Genomic DNA, 12,936 nt, shown 5'->3' with positions numbered 1-12,936 from the left:
AGCTTTATTTATGATTTGATTTTTACCAAACTTGCACACAACTTGTATCACCATAAGATCTTGGTTCCTTTCTGGAACTGGCAAGATTCCATTATGGGTTCCAGAGTTATGGCCCCTAAAGGGGTCAAAATTAGCTATTTTGACCTTGTCTGCACAATAGCAGCTTCATTTATGATTTGATTTTAACCAATCTTTCACAAAACTTGTGTCACCATAAGATCTTAGTTCCTTTCTTGAACTGGCCAGATCCTGTAAAGGGTTCCAGAGTTATGGCCCCTGATAGGACCGGAATTAGCTATTTTGACCTTGTCTGCACAATAGCAGCTTCATTTATGATTTGAATTTAACCAAACTTGCATAAAACTTGTGTCACCATAAGATCTTGGCTCCTTTCTTGAACTGGCCAGATCCTTTAATCGGTTCCAGAGTTATGGCCCCTGATAGGGCCGGAATTAGCTATTTTGACCTTGTCTGCACAATAGCAGCTTCATTTATGATTTGAATTTAATCAAACTTGCACAAAACTTGTGTCACCAAAAGATCTTGGTTCCGTTCTTGAACCGGCCAGATCCCATAATGTGTTCCAGAGTTATGGCCCCTGAAAGAGCCAAAATTGGCTATTTTGACCTTGTCTGCACAATAGCAGCTTCATTTATGATTTGATTTTAATCAAACTTGAACCGTAGGGAAAACCCGAAACCACTTTTCTGTGGTACAACATGGATGGAACCTCCAGTTTTTAGGTATATTCTGACATAACTTTACCTGATAAAGATTTTTTTTGTGGATTTAGATTTTTTTTTTGTTGGAATTTCTTCCCTTTGTTGTTTCAGTCCTTCAGGCTTCAACAGTCAAGTTCTTTAAATTTTGCTCCCGTCCTCTGATATAACCCTTCAGGCATATATTGCCCAGCTTGGCGCTCTCGTTCAGAATGTTTAGTTCACCTGAGCACATAAAACTTGGTCAGAATGTTTCTCTCCTTGAAAACTGACGAGTTTGAAACTTCGTCATGTGGTGTCAAAAACTGGGTCACTAGGTCAAACATGTTTACAATGTTGTTATGGTGTGTTACTCAGGTGAGCAACCTAGGTCCATCTTGGCCCTCTTTTATGCTTCCCAAAAAAAGGATGTATATATGTCACCACTTCGTCCAAGGTATTTCACAGCAACTACTCACTAGAATTCAGCAGAACTTCAAAAGAGGCTTCAATCCCAAGAGGAGATGCGCATATTATATTCATGTCGGGGTAAGATGATTTTTTACCGAGTTGTTGGCCTTTGATTATTCAACATAAGTACTTTATAGCGCCATTATTGTCCAGAGTATTTCTCGGCAACCACTGGCTGGAACTCTTGGGAAGCTTCAGTCAAAGAGGAGATTGGTGTATTATCTTTTTGTTACGTTCAGATGATTCTTCACTTAGTTATAACACGACATTAGTTCAGTATAGCAACATCCTACTCTGGAGTGTACCTCCGTTGTACCTCTGGCTGAAATTCAGGGAAGCTTTATAGGAAGATTCACTCCCAAGAGGAGACTGCATATGTTATGCATGTGTGTTCACTACAACTACTAGTAGATGACTGCTTCAGACTGTAAATGATACTAGCACAGTAACTTGCCTGTGGTCAGTAGATGACCCCTATTGCTTTTGTGGTCAAGGTCAGCTTTGGACTGGAAAAGTTTCATTATCAATGAATGCAGAATACTTTGGCCTATAGTGGTCAAACGTCATAGGATGACTCGTAACATTTTTGGGGTCAACGTCACGGAAACCTTGAGTTTGAAAACGCTTCTGATCAACAACTTTAGTTTGCTTTGGCCTACAGTGGTCATTTTTAGCTCGACTAATTGAACTTTTTCAAATAGTATATAGCTTTTGTAATCACCCTTTTGTCTGCGTCACAGTTCAGGTTGAAGTTTCGAATGTAAGCAGTTTCTCAGAAACTACTTGGCCAAATGCTTTCAAACTACAAATGTCTTTGACATTATGCGATAACCGTCTAGGACAGATTAGATAACTAGCTTTTATTTTGTCACTCTTTATGGCCCCATTTGAAAAAAACAGTTACATTTGTTGCACCTGTAGGTTGGTATGTCATTCGGCCTGTCCATAGAGTGAATGGTTTCCGCCCAATAACTGGAAACCACTTGACCCAGAACCTTCAAACTTGGCTAATGGAGTATATTACATCTATAGTTTTGGGGGTCTAAAGTCAAGGTCACTAGGGCTTGAACCTTGAAAAACGTTTCTGCCCAATAACTAGAAGACCACTTTTAACTAGGATAGCATGATTATGCTTTTGAAGTAGATGACCACTGTTGTTTTGGTGTTAAAGGTCACAGGGGCATGAACCTTGAAAACGGTTTACCCTCAATAACTTTAGAATCATTTCACCCAGAACATTCAAACTTTATTTCACGATTGGGCATATAAAGTAGATGACCCCTGTTGTTTTGGGGATCAAAGGGCAAGGTCACAGGCGTCAGAACCTTGAAAAACGTTTCGGTGTTATAACCTGAGAACCATTTTACCAAGTATCTTCAAACTTGATAGCATGATTGGGCTTATGCATTGATGACCCCTATTGTTTTGGGTGGGGGTTAGTAGGTCAAATGTCAAGATCATAGTGATCAAAGGTCTGAAAATAGGACAAGCCGTCACAGGGGCGAATTTGTTTTACAAACACCTCTTATTAATTTTCAGTTTTAGGTTAATGTTTTGCAGGTCAGCAGATTTCTAAGAAACTACTTGTCCAAATGCTTTATGCTTCACATATGTCTTTGGCATCACGAGATGACCTCCAAGGATAAAGTCGCATATCTCTGGCTTTTATTTTGTCAAAATTATACCCCTTTTTAACTTAGAATTTCTGATTAGATTTTTACATGCACGCAGGTTTCTCAAAAACTTTCAAACTTCACACATGTATTTTGCAGCATGAGATTAACCTGATATGGCAAGTAACAAATTTGTCACAATGATGCCCCTGTGACAGTTTTGCGTGAAGGCATGTTTCTCAGTGACCTTGCATGGCAAGGTTCATAGCAGTGGTTTACAGTTTAGCAAAATCATGCCCCGTTTTCAAGTTTTGTGTGCATCAGGCGGAAGGGCTTCAAATAGTCGAGCGCGCTGTCATAAGACAGGATTATAGGTCATATGACGACTTTCTCGCATTTGATAGTGGAGGTAGACTTGAGGTGACCTCCAGGTATTATTTCAGGCATAGACTGACCCATGGGTAGAACAGTCGACCTTTCGCATACCAGCCACATGACTTCCTTATATGAAAGAATTGTACAGTCCATGCGAGGTTTCAAACGAACAGCGATGTTAGGCAAGTGATTTCGAAATCAGCAACCTTAACCACTCAGCTACAGTGGCCCTTACAATGGTCAAACTTCAAAGGATGATTGTGTGTGGTCACTGCATTATACCGAACGCTCTTGGGGTCATTTGGTCAATGGTCAACGTCACAGCACTTTTTTCCAATTATTAACTGGTTAGGCCCACAGCTAGTGGTTAAATGTTAGTGTGATTGCGTTTGGTCATTGATATCCACTATTGTTTTCTGAGTCAGATTGATCTCGAGGCAGATATTGTTTCTGATTATTGTCTAGACTAAGAGAATGCTTTGGCATACAGTAGTCAAACAGCCTGCTGTTAACTGACGTGTGTGTGTGTGTGTGTGTGTGTGTGTTTGTGCGTGCGTGCGTGTGTGTGTGTGTGTGTGTTCGGGTTTAACCTCTGTTCAATAATTTTTCAGGCATATATAAACGACGGTGTCTACTTGTAGCAGTGAGCACAATGTCCAACTTTATAGTTCTGCCTCACTGGAATATCACGCCGTAGACACGTGACATATGATACCTCACCCAGTCACATTATACTGACACCGGCCGACAAGTCCTGCACTATCCACTTAATGCTGAGCGCCAAGAGAGGAAGCTATACTAGTACCATTTTTTTACGTTTTGGTATGACGTGGATCGAACCCACGACCTCCCACACTCGAAGCGGGCGCTCTACCACTAGGCTACCGATGCGATCTTGTTAATAGATGACTCTTGTAGTTCGTGAGGTAAGTAGGTCAAGTCCAGTGACCTTCCGACTGAACATGGTTTCCAGTCAATAACTGGCGAATGATTTGGCCTACAGTTGTTAAACCGCATTGGATGATTGTGTTTGCTCACTATAGACGACCTCTATTGTTTTTAAGGTCCGAAGGTCAAGGTGTCAGTAGGTCAAGGTATCTGATCAATAACAAGAGATTGCTTCGGCCTAAGTAGTGATGATTGCGATCAATAGGTGACCCCTGTTGTTTTGGGGATCAGAAGGTCAAAAGTGAAGGTCACAAACTTATACACCTAAAATGGTTTCTGATCAAAGCTTATCCGACTTCACACCGTGATTTTCTCTATGGTCAGCTGATGACCCCTATTGTTAGCATTTGGCTATTAGCACCGACCTTCCAAACATTATAACTGAATACAATAATTCAATTTATATTCATACATCCATATGTTAGTGCTTCAATGAAATAGAATTTGTTCTTCATCAAAAGATAATAATTGTAATAATTAATAACACATTCTTTCTGTTTCTAAGGAATATAAACAATTAAGTACTTTCGAACAGACAGAAAAAATGAAATGATATCTAGCTTTAAGTACATGGTTTAAAGGGATACTCGGGTATGCTTTTTCTAGAAATAGATTCTTGATTTATTTATATTATATTACTCAGTCGAAGAGGCTGTTTTAGCGAATTAAATACTAGTAGTCCTTATATGCCAATTTGTGAAAACAGTCCAATTAATAATCTGACCATAACAATCAAATTTCTTACCTTGTTTATATTAAAAATGAGTTGCACATTACATTTATAGCATTTTCAGGCGTTTTCCAAACCTTTCGTACGTAGGTCAGGTTAGTAAAATCATGAAATTGTGCATTCTCATCACCAAGTAGGAAATACATTGAAATAATCGATCTAAAATAACTTAACATGTAAATACAATGTAAGACATATCGTTCTCATAATAATTATATGGATTTTAATTTTTCGTCCATCATTTCGCATATGTATCCCTTTAATCAAATCATCCGGTTTCACAAGAAATATAAACTTAAGAGGAACTTTGAAATTTATGAGAAATCGTTTAAATGAAAACAAAAGCTATAATAAAATGTATTACTGTCTACTACAAAGCAATGAATGCGTATAAGAATCTCGTAATACGTAAACCTTTTGAAATTTGGTTCCGTGCTTGAGTGCTTCCTGTTGTCTGTTACTTATACCAAGTTTCTTACGTTATCCTGCATTTATACCGAGTTCTTTTACATGATTTTGTTCCGAAACTGAACCTGAAAGAAATAGTTCAGACGAAAGTACCTAGAAAAAAAGATTGCAGTGGTTGAGTCTGTTTAGGAGAGGTAATGGAATGTAGAATACCCCAAGCGCCCTAGCATTCTGTTAAGTGAAACCCTAGAATGGAGTAAAATATAACATGATTCAAATGACTCGAAAGACTGAGCAAGAATTACAGAGGATGAGGGGTGTTGCACATTTCATAACCTCTCACTAACAGACTCGAGCAACCGAGACTTATTTTGAGTGGCTGTGTCTTTTTCACAGGTTCTCCTTAGATTTTATCTATTATTCAAAACTCAAACATAGATGGATTCAAGGCATAGCACTTCACAATATTGTTGTCAATAGTTATTAAAAAAATAAAACTGGGATAAGGATAATAAATGTGTGACTTTTACCAGAAGATGCAATATCTATGAACTTTTTAAACCCTCAGGGCGTTGATCTTACATTACAACATATTCTTACACTGTGCATCACAATCCTGGGATATAAACAGGGACAAATTTCCAACGATTGGTGCATGATAATGACCAACTAAGAAATTGTTATACATTGTATTACAAGACCCTTTTGATCCCTCTTGACCCTGGCCTGGAAGAGCAGTCAATAATTTGACGTAAAATTAAGTAGTGAAATTTCTAACAGCTGAAACGCAAATTTCAAAATCAAACAGACTTGCACCGATTAACGGTTTCAATTAGCACCGAAAACATTGGGACAATAACTTGTTATTTCGCATTGAATCTTACGCTTTTCTCTGCAATTTTTATGATTTCAGTCCAATAGCATCACCTGAGCAAATGCGTAAGAGAAAATCGTTTGCATCTGCTCTCGTGGCTATAATGGTACTAATTTTGCCAATGTCAGATAAACTCACGAAATGCAAGTTATTCACGTGTACTGTTCAAATTCTGAACACCTCATCTGGTTGTCTGGTCATAACAGTTATGTCTTATTTCCCGTGGAGAGGAATTCTCTATATAGCTACACACACGTCAGTCGGTTGACATTACAAATATGACATCTCAATATCCATATGAACTGCTGTTTTACTTTTGTGTTTTTGGAACATGACTGTTCCTATTGCCCTTGTTTTCTAAGTACTCCATGTATGTATTAATGTTTAACAGCATATTCATATCACCAAAATCGCAAAAGTTGCCCCCCTTTAAAGAAAGAATTACAAACACTTGCTGAAAAGTTATGTGAAATGTCTTGTGGTATAGCTATCAGAACTATTTTCATGAAGTTTTTGCGGGGAGGGATGGAGAAGTAGGTCAGCTTAGATTGTAGTGGGTCTAGTAGATAAAGCCGCTCAATCCAGGGGTCGTGGGTTCGAGCCCCACTAGGTTCACGACCATGACTTCTCATATGACACTAGTACTGGTTTTTCAAGAAAGCGGACTCGAGAGTTTCAATAAGCTTGATGCTTTCATCACAACCGAGTTAAAACAAATTAGTATAAACTAACAATGAAGGTATTGTTCTCATTTTACCCAGTATTTACAGGATATTCAAATAAAATAACTAAGATCAAGTCATGTTTTAATAACGATACGCTACAACAGTGTTATGTATAGAAAAAAGTGGAAACTTCACAGGTCGCTCAACACTACAAAAACGAAAATGTTGCAGGCTCGGTTTGATTGAGCCATGGACGGTAGTGGAAATGCATGCTACCGTCCACGCCCTCTAGCCCCGGGTTGAGCAGAACTCAACATTTACACATGCTAAAAGTACAAAATATCTCGAACATACAATTACAGCAACAGCATATTCCATATTAACAAACGGTATTAATGAATGAGACAGTATTATGTTCATGCAAGTATCCAATATGTACTGAGCCAAACTCATTAAACACATTTGATCGGATTAAGATTTTAGTTGTTGCCTTTAGCTATTGTACTTATTTAAGCTCGGAACAGACATGTTCTTGTAAGAGTATGTTTCTTACCAACAAGAAATACTTAAAGGTATTAAAAGTATATCGACGCCCCAGGACAAGAAGGGCGTAAGTGTTAGTTACGCCCTTTCATGAATTATACATTTTTTAAAACTACACACCAAGGGGCATAATCCTATTAAAAACTTTTTGTTACAAACTGCTGTGTTGACCAAATTCGCCTATAATAAAAGGGCGTAAGTAAAGAGTTTTTCAGAATCATAGTAATAGAAGGGCGTATCTGTACTTAAATGTTCTACTAGAAGGGTCCACTTACGCCATTCTGTTACTTCTATTGAACTAGAAGGGCGTATCTGTCATATGTAGTTTTTTCGTTTTGCCGAAAACTATGATTTTCCACTTACGCCCTTCTAATTCTGAGGCGTCGATTTGTTTCTACATTGCAATGAAAATATATGTGTTTATTAATATTATTATTTGCCTCGGAAAAAACACAATTCCCACAGGGGTCCGTAACGGGTATACAATGTATGAAGATTTTTGGAACTTCGGCGAATCGTTCATAGGGTCCTTTTTGACGTTGTCTTAAAATGTCAGTTTATGCCTCAGATGTCAGATATTTTCGTATTTGAGAGCTTCAGAACTAGGCATTTCAGAGATATTTTCAAAATTAATTTCGTGTTATAAATGTTGATTCTACGGAAGCGTAAATGGGCCCCTAGAGGCTAATACGTTTTAGTACGTTACGGCTATGGAAAGGATATATGCTATGAAAATGTGAATGTAAAACATGCTGTAAATGGGAATGGTGGAGCTTATGTTCAGTCACAATGTTCAGCGTAGACATGTATTTTGCAAGTTACATGCTTAGATATTCAAGCATCTTTCAATATGACAAAAGATTCTTGCACATTTGTCCAACTGACATTTGATTCGTTCTTATCAAATTTTGTTGCCGTATTACTATCGCTTATCAGTATTCAAATGCCAAATGTAATCTACTGGTGGAAAGGTCGTCAGTTTTGGTTTACAATGACACCCTGATCATAAAACTGGTTTGTTTCTAGAAGTCGTAGGGGCTTGTTATCATGACTCTGTTCAGGAGCCCAGTTAACAGATTTTTCCGACTTACCTTGCATACATTGATATTTACTATAGAACAGAACATTCCACGTGCGCTCATACTGTTAGTAAACATGACTGGTAATGAACAAATTACTAAATCTTGCATCTAACGATACTATGACTTGATTATACGGGTAATATACCACTAATATATCGCAAGAGAGAACTGGTTATGGTATTACAAGCCTCAGTAATTTTAGTATTTGTTTCTATATTGCACTGAAAATATGTGTGTATTAAGAGTATAATTTGCACTTGGAAAAAGAAAACACAATTCCCACAGGGGTCCGTAACGGGTATACAATGTATGGAGATTTTTGGAACTTCGGCAAATCGTTCATAGGGTCCTTTTTGACGTTGTCTAAAAATGTAAGTTTATTCCTCGGATGTGAGATATTTTCGTATTTGAGAGCTTCAGAACTAGGCATTTTAGAAATATTTTCAAAATTAATTTCGTGTTATAAATGTTGATTCTACGGAAGCGTAAATGGGCCACCAGAGGCTAATACGTTTTAGTACGTTACGGCTATGGAAAGGATATGCTATGAAAATGTGAATGTAAAACATGTTGTAAATGGAAATGGTGGAGCTTATGTTCAGTCACAATGTTCAGCGTAGACATGTATTTTGCAAGTTACATGCTTAGATATTCAAGCATCTTTCAATATGACAAAAGATTCTTGCACATTTGTCCAACTGACATTAGATTCGTTCTTATCAAATTTTGTTGCCGTTTTACTATCGCTTATCTGTATTCAAATGCCAAATGTAATATACTGCCCAGCAAACAAAAGACTTCTTTTTTTGGTTGTTATGACGTCTTTCCGAGACGTCTTTATGACGGTTTTTTTTTGTTGTTTTTGAAAGGTGCGTTCACGTCTTTTAGAGACGTCTTTTTCACGTCTTTTGGTGACGTCTTTTTCCGGTTGTTTTTGAAATGTGCGTTCACGTCTTTTAGACACGTCTTTTTCACGTCTTTTGGTGACGTCTTTTTCCGGTTGTTTTTGAAAGGTGCGTTCACGTCTTTTAGAGACGTCTTTTTCACGTCTTTTAGTGACGACTTCAGAAACTCCCCATAAATCACAGTATGGCATTTGTATCAATATATGCACTTCATTTTGGGAATAAATATGTTTAAACTAAACTCCCCATAAAACATTTAAGAATTAAAACTAGCACAACAGAAAGATAAAACACATGTTGATAAATGTAAATATGGCTTACCGGTACCTGGCTGCTCTTCTGTCATTTAACTTTTTTTTATAACTCGATATATCACAATTCGCCTGGCTTAAATTTCCTCGTTTTCCGTTTAAAATGGCGGTCTACATGTAAACACGTGGTATGCTGGATTTTGATTGGTCCGCACCTAGTTGGAATTTATTTAAGGCATGAGAGGTAAATCGTTATGTACAGGGCTTGTGTATAGTTGCCTTTCTTTGAAAATGTTTACAACGATCGCACTGCATTTCTGATAACAGATTTTCGTTATTTTTTTCAAACAAATTGTGCTGTATTATCATTGCACCTAAGAAGAATAAAAGTTGAATTCTGTTTTTGCAAAAACGTCTTTATGACGGAATAAAAACGTCTTTTAAAAGACGTCTTTTTTGCATGCAGAACGACGTGAAAAACACGTCGTTTTTTGGTCACAGACGTCGCGACCACGAAACAACCAAATAAAGACGTCTTCCAGACCTAGCTATGTCGTGGCAGAAATATGCCACCACATAGAATACACCTTCGTAATCACGAAACAATTATTAGATAGTTGTCATTTCCACGAGATAGCTAGGTATTTATCGCGATACTTAAAAAAATGTTATCTTGATAAAACGAAGTTTTACCTCAGTAGTTGAAAGTTTCCTGAAAAAGTTATTGTGATAGTTTACATTATTATCTGGATACGTTTTGCATATCTGCCCACGGCTGACATATGTATTAGTTAGAAAGTTACCTCGATACTTTCAGAAATTATCTTGATATATTGAAGTTTTCTGTAAAGCTATCTCAGTAGCCTGATGAAAATTAAAAGCATAGGCTATGTTGAAAAATAATTTAATGCGATAATATTTGAAGAAAAGTGCACAACTTTGCAGAAAAGTTTAAAGTATTATCGATGCCAGCTACAAATCACCTCGTGGAAGTTTCAAGTATTAACGCGAAATTTTGTGGAAATAAATGAGGTATCTATAAAATTTTGCTGAAAAGTTTGCAGAAAGATACAAACATTTCATGAAAAGTTTGAAATGTCATGGTGCGTCGCATTTTAAAATCATAATGTATATTGATTACTTTTGAAATATCGTTAAAATTCTGTTTTGACGTGACATTTTCTATTGTAAGTTGTACCATTTTGGACAGAATTGTCTTAGATTGCAATTTAAACTCCATTCGCTATTGAAAGTTATTATTCTCATTGGTTCTTACAAAACTTCCTGGAAATCTTTAGAACCATTATGCGCCAATACCTTCCGACATTTTCACGGCCCAAAACTGTACATAAAAGTCGAATCGTGATGTGTTATAAATTGTAGCTTTTTTTGGACAGCCAGAATATGAAACTCCATTTGTTGCCATTTGCCTTTCCCGCTTTCCATGTTGGAGGAAGACACCCAGGTGCTCCTCCGAGCACGGACGAGCAGGCCCACTTAGGGAAGCTTTATGCCGAATATTTCACAACAAATTAAAATCTTAGCACGACATTTAATATGTTTAATCCATAAAATTTAATGAGATCCTAGGGTATGTTGTTGCTTCATACTCTAGAAATAATTGATTGTTTCTCTGCACCACAAAGCAACTATTTCTAGAACTTCAAAGCATTATGTAACCAAAACAGGCGTTTTCTTTAATCATCTGCTATACTGGTTTCCGGATATTTTCATTCAAAATTTTAAGGTAAATTACTTACAAGAATATAAGCGCTTTCATAAATCATAAAATGTATTCAAAATTTATTGCTACATTCTTACTGCATATGTGAATGCGACTTTTCGGCACACCTTTTGAAATCAGGAATTTCGTTGTTGCATGATTGGTGTATACATATATAATAATAAATAGATATGTAACTCTAATTGTTTTCAAGTACTTTCTGGCAACCCGAGTTTTGGCATAATGTGGAAAAAATACATCACTCTTCTTTTTTTTTTTTTTTTTTTTTTTGATAATATAAAACCATGATTTACATGATGGACTGTCCATAGTGCAATCCTTTTATTGCAGTGACATTCATTCATAACCGAAAGACATGACCAGTAAATAACAATAATGTTTTATTGTTTCACAAAACCCCATGGCCCGACTGCGCATAGCATCTACATGTATACGGTTGTTGGAGAAACATTTTTGGATCAGAACACGAGGTATCACTGTCCTATTTTCTGTTGCATAGACTTTACTAAAACACACCTTAGAACCTATAATAGGATCACTTCAAAATCGACAAAAACACAAGCATACAAATACTTAATGACGACTTCAGACACAGACAAAGCAAATCTATTGAATAACTTTTTATTCACTCGCAAACAGAACTTAACGATAACAATAAAACTCTTCCTAACGCAAACAGAAATATAGACACACCACAGTTAAACAACATTGAAATAATACCACAAGAGGTAACATCAGTACTAAAATCATTATCAACAGGTAAAGCATCGGGTCCAGACTCAATAAACAACAGAATACTAAAAGAACTTTCGCAAGAACTAGCACATCCTCTCTGTCATCTCTTCAACAAATCGTTACAAACTGGAAAAGTACCTTCCCAGTGGAAACTAGCACACGTCTGTGCAGTCTTTAGGGCTTGAACCTTGAAAAACCTTTCTGCCCAATAACTAGAAGACCACTTTAACTAGGATAGCAAGAGTATGCTTACGAAGTAGATGACCACTGTTGTTTTCGTGTTAAAGGTCACAGGGGCATGAACCTTGAAAATGGTTTACCCTCAATAACTTTAGAATCACTTCACCCAGAACATTCAAACTTTGTTTCACGATTGGCCATATAAAGTAGATAACCCCTGTTGTTTTGGGGGTCAAAGGGCAAGGTCACGGGCGTCAGAACCTTGAAAAACTTTTCGGTGTTATAACCTGAGAACCATTTTACCAAATATCTTCAAACTTGATAGCATGATTGGGCTTATGAATTGATGACCCCTCTTGTTTTGGGTGGGCGTTAGTAGGTCAAATGTCAAGATCATAGTGATCAAAGGTCTGAAAATAGGATAAGCCGTCACAGGGGCGTATTTGCATTACAATCAGCTCTTGTTAATTTTCAATTTTAGGTTAAAGTTTTGCAGGTCAGCAGATTTGTCAGAAACTACTTTGCCAAATGCTTTATACTTCACATATGTCTTTGGCATCATGAGATGACCTCCAATGATAAGTTGCATATCTCTGGCTTTTATTTTGTCAGAATTATACCCCTTTTCAACTTGAAATTTCAGATTAGATTTTCGCATGCACGCAGGTTTCTCAAAAACTTTCAAACTTCACACATGTATTTTGCAGCAAGAGA

The sequence above is a fragment of the Mercenaria mercenaria genome, chromosome 8 (assembly GCF_021730395.1).
Source record: "Mercenaria mercenaria strain notata chromosome 8, MADL_Memer_1, whole genome shotgun sequence".
In the NCBI taxonomy this organism is placed as follows: Eukaryota; Metazoa; Mollusca; class Bivalvia; order Venerida; family Veneridae; genus Mercenaria; species Mercenaria mercenaria.
This window is presented reverse-complemented; position numbering follows the sequence as displayed.